This window comes from Myotis brandtii, unplaced genomic scaffold (genome assembly GCF_000412655.1).
Source record: "Myotis brandtii unplaced genomic scaffold, ASM41265v1 scaffold392, whole genome shotgun sequence".
NCBI classification, from domain to species: Eukaryota; Metazoa; Chordata; class Mammalia; order Chiroptera; family Vespertilionidae; genus Myotis; species Myotis brandtii.
In genome coordinates, this window is record NW_005365028.1 from 34,127 (window position 1) to 39,389 (window position 5,263).

The following is a 5,263-nucleotide window of genomic DNA, read 5'->3' on the forward strand; positions in this document are numbered from 1 at the left end:
TTCCTTTTTCTTTTCTCCCTTTTTCTCTCTCTTCAATATCATTTATGCTCTCTTTTCTCACCCCTAATTCTCTTTTCTCAGGTGGTCACTTATAATGGGGTTATTATTGTCGTGAGTACATTCATGCTTTGTTCCCTTTATGTCATGTCTTATCTAGGAAAATTTTATTCTGTCAGGCCAGTTGCTAGTGAGCGAGCCTCATAAGCCGACACCTGGAGAGGAAACTCCATCCACGAATGGGTCAATAACACCCCAGACCCAACTACAGAGGCAGGAAGAAGGTGGCAGTGATGGAGAGAGCATGAGTTAGTGAGGGACCAAAAGAGGAGTGTGTGGTCATGTGGGATGTGTGTGTGTGTAGGTGAGTGAGGCACAGTTAAATCCCGCAGAACCTTCGGGGTCAGGCTAAACAGGCTCGCCAAACTAGGCAACCTCTACTACCATTGTAAACAGTTCTAGGAGGCAGGCTCATCCTCAGAGGCCTATCCTTTTTAAGGGGAGAGCTGCTGTAACTGGGAGCCAGGCCTCACCTCCACTCAGGGTGCCCTCAGATAGCACCTGGGACTCTACAGACACCCCTGTCAGGCACCTGCTACCTCGGCTGTGGTCCCACGGTCAACGAGTCTTCAGCCACACTGGGCGCCGGCTTCTGTGATTTCTGAAGTGTGTTCCCCTCTGACTGGCCCAACACCTTAATCCAGGCACTGCATCCACACAAGAAGCAGACATGTGAGCAACTCACTCCTGTTCAAGGAGCAACAGCCCCGTGAGCAGCATGCTCCAGGCATAAGAGCAGAAGCCTCATGTGGCCTGCCATGTCCAAGGAGCAGCAGCTGTGTGAGCAGCCTGCTCCCCCATCCGAGGAGCAACAACCACGTGAGCAGCCTGCCCTGTCTGAGGAGCAGCCTGCACACGATTGAGGAGTGGCAACCCCATGCAGCTCACCCCCATCCAAGGAGCAGCAGCTGCGCAGCCCATACCCTGCATCTGTCTGAGGAGCAGTAGGTGTGTGAGAAGCCTGCCCTCATCCAAGGAGCAGCAACTGCATGAGCAGCCTGCCCGAATACGAGGAACAGCAGCGGTGTGAGCATCCCATACCCATACAAGGAACAGCAGTGCCGCTAGCAGTCCGCCCCCATTCAAGGAGAAGTAGCTGCCCAAGCAGCCTGCCCCTGTCCTAGCAGCAGCAGCCAAATGAGCAGACCACCCACGTCTGAGGAGCGGCAGCCCTGTGCAGTCCACACTGGTCCGAGGAGCAACAGACACACGCAGTCTGCACCTGTTCGACGAGCAGCAGCTGGGTGAGTGGCCTGCACCCATCCTAGGAGCAGCAGCCACGCAAGAGCCAATCCCCCTTCCAAGGAGCAGCAGCCACGCAAGCAGACCACCCCCGTATGAGGAGCAGCAGCTGCTTGTGCAACTCACTCCTGCTAAGGAGCAGCAGCCACCCAAGCAGCTCACCCCTGTCCGAGGAGCAGCAGCCACACACAGTCTGCACCTGTTCAACGAGCAGCAGTTGCGTGAGCAGCCTGCACCCATATGAGGAGCAGTAGCCCTGTAAGCAACGTGCCCCTGTCTAAAGAGCGGCAGACTCACAAAAAGCCCGCCCCATCTGCGGAGCAGCAGTTGCATACAGCCAGCCCTGATGTAAGGAGCAGCAACCACATGAGTAATCCACGGCCATCCAAAGAGCAGAAGCCACATGAACAGCCCACCCCTGTACAAGGAGCAGCAGCTCCACTCAGCCCGCCCCCATCTGAGGAGCAGCAGCCTCATGATCAGCCAACCCCTGTCCAAGGAACAGCAGCTGGGTGAGCAGCCTCCCCTACATGCCAGAGGAGATACCACTGCTGCGAACAGCACCCACCAGAGGAGCCACTACCAAATGAGGAGTGGTCACTTCCATGACCACCTGAGGAGGAACTGCAGCCAGAGGACCAACTGCCACCCAAGGAGCGGCCCCTGCATGATTCGACATGTAGATCAGTCAGTGAAACCAAAAATGGGTAGACAAAGAAACCTCAAAGGAAAGAAAAAGAGGATTCACCAGAAAAGCAGCTAAGTGAAACAGAGGCATACAATATGTCAGAAAAAGAATTCAGAATAAGGGTCCTGCAGTTCATAAACCGGATGGAGGAAAAAAATCAACAACTTATATAACAATCAAGAAGAAATGAAGAGTGATATAGCTGCAATAAAAAACGCCATGGAAAGTTTCAATAGTAGACTAGGAGAAGCAGAGGACTGAATTAGCGAATTAGAAGACAGGGAAGCAAAACACACCAAAACTGAATTGCAATTGGAGAAAAAAAATTAAAAGACAGGAGGAAAGCCTAAGGGAACTATGGGACAACATGAAACGAAGCAACATAATAGGGTTCCAGAATAACAAGAAGAGAAACAAGGTTTAGAAAACCTATTTGAAGAAATAATGTCAGAAAGCTTCCCTTAGGTGGGGAAGAAAAAAGTCACACAAGCACAGAGAGTCCCAAACAAGATGAACCTGAAAAGAACCACACCAAGACACATCATAATTACTAACGCAAATGTTCAGGACAAAAAGAGAATCAATCATGAAGGCTGCAAAAGAGAGATAAAAAGTTACATAAAAGGGATCTCCCATTAGATTATCAAATGATTTCTCAACAGAAACACATCAGGCCAGAAAATAATGGATGGAAATTTAAAAAGTGATGCAAAGCAAGGGACTGAATCCAAGAATACTCTATCCAGCAAGGCTATCATTCAAATTTGCAGGGGAAATAAGTAGCTTCACAGACAAAAAGGCTAAGGGAGTTTATCACCACCAAGCTGGCAATGCAAGAAATGCTAAAGGGACTGGTGTAAAAATAAGAAATGAAAAGATTAGAATGAAAACAGGCATAAAAAATAAAATGACTAAAAACAAGTACCTTCCAATAATAACTTTAATAGTAAATGGACTAAATGCTCCATTCTAAAGACATCGAGTGGCTGAATGGATAAAAAAAAACATGACCCATATATTTGCTGTCTACAAGAGACCCAAATCAGAATAAGGGACTTACACAGTCTGAAAGGGAAGGTATGGAAAAATATCTTTCAGGCAAAAGGAAATGAAAAAAAAGCTGGGGTAACAATACCTTTATTGGACAAAAAAGACCTCAAAGTAAAGGCCATAACAAGAGATAAGGAAGGCCACTTCATAATACTAAAGTGATCAATACAACAAGAGGTTATAACCCTGATAAACATATAGGAACCCAATGCAGGAGCAACCAAATACATAAAAAACTCCTGGAAGATATCAAGGGAGAGATAGACAACAATACAATCATAGTAGGGGACTTTAATATACCACTGACATCACTGGATAAATCTTCTAGACAAAAAATCAGCAAAGAAACAGCAAGCCTAAATGGCTCACTAGATCAAATGGACTTAATTGACATCTTCAGAACATTTCACCCCAAAGCCACAGAATATACGTTCTTCTTAAGTGCACATGGGACATTCTCAAAAATTGACCACATATTCGGTCACAACCAAAGTCTTCCCAAATTCAAAAAGATTGAGATCATATCAAGCGTTTTCTCAGGCCACAATGGCATAATATTAACAATCAATTACAATAAAAACAATCCAAAAAATTCAAACACTCGGAAGCTAAAAAAAATGCTATTAAACAATGATAGGGTTACCAAAGAGATCAAAGAAGAAATTTTAAAAATCCTGGAAATTAATGACAATAAAAACACAACAATCCAATATTTATGGGACACAATGAGAGCAGCCCTGAGAGGAAAGTTTATAGCTCTACAGGCCTACCTCAAAAAACAAGAAAAAATGGTAATAAATCATCTAACTCTAAAACTCAAAGAATTTGAAAGAAAGCAACAAGAAAATCCTACAGTATCCAGAAGAAAGGAGATAATAAAGATCAGAGCAGAAATGAATGACATAGAGACCAAAAAAAAAAAAAAATACAGAAGATACAGAAGATCATCAATGAAACGAGCTGGTTCTTTGAAAGGATAAACAAAATTGATGAACCTCTAGGCAGTCTCACCAAAAAGCAAAAAGAGAGGACCCAAAAAAACAAAATCAGAAATGAAAGAGGCAAAATAACAACAGTCCCCACAGAAATACAGAGGATTCTTAAAAAATACTATGGACAACTCTATTCTAAAAAACTAGACAACCTAGAGGAAATGGACAGATTCCTAGTAAAATACAACCTTCCAAAACTCAATCAGGAAGATTCTAAAAATCTCAATAGGCCAAAAACTATGGAAGAAATTGAAGCAGTCATCAAAGAGATTCCAACAAACAAAAGCCCGGGGGAAGAAAGTTTCACAAGGGAGTTTTACCAAACATTCAAGGAAGAACTAAAACCTATCCTCCTCAGAATATTACAAAAAATTCAAGAGGAAGGTACACTTCCAAGCACATTCTATGAAGCCAGCATCACCCTGGTTTTTTAACAAAACCAGATAAAGACAACACAATGAAAGAGAATTACAGGCCAATATCCCTCATGAACATAGATGCCAAAACCCTCAACAAAATTCTAGCAAATCGGATCCAGGAGTACATCAGAAAGATCAAACACCATGACCAAGTAGGATTTATCCCAGGGATGCAAGGATGGTACAATATCCACAAATCAATAAACAGGTTAAATCACATAAACAAATTGAGAGATAAAAATCACATAGTCATATCAATTGAGGCAGAAAAAGCATGTAACAAAATCCAACACCCTTTCTTGATAAAAAAAATTCTTAGCAAGGTAGGAATAGAAGGGTCATACCTCAACATAATAAAATCCATATATGACAAACCCACAGCCAACATCATACTCAATGGGCAAAAACTAAAACCATTTCCCCTAAGAACAGGAACAAGACAGGAATGCCCACTCTCACCACTCCTGATTGATATAGTACTGGAAGTACTAGCCATTGCAATCAGACAAGAAGAAGAAATAAAATGCATCCAAATTGGAAAAGAAGAAGTAAAACTGTCCTTATTCGCAGATGACATGATACTGTACATAGAAAACCCTAAACACTCCATCAAAAATTATTAGACTTAATAAATGAATTCAGCAATGTAGCAGGATACAAATTTAATGCAAAGAAATCTATGGCAGCCCTAAACAGTTTGGCTCAGTGGATAGAGCGTCGGCCTGCTGACTGAAGGGTCCCAGGTTCGATTCTGGTCAAGAGCATGTACCTTGGTTGCGGGCACATCCCCAGTAGGGGGTGTTCAGGAGGCAGCT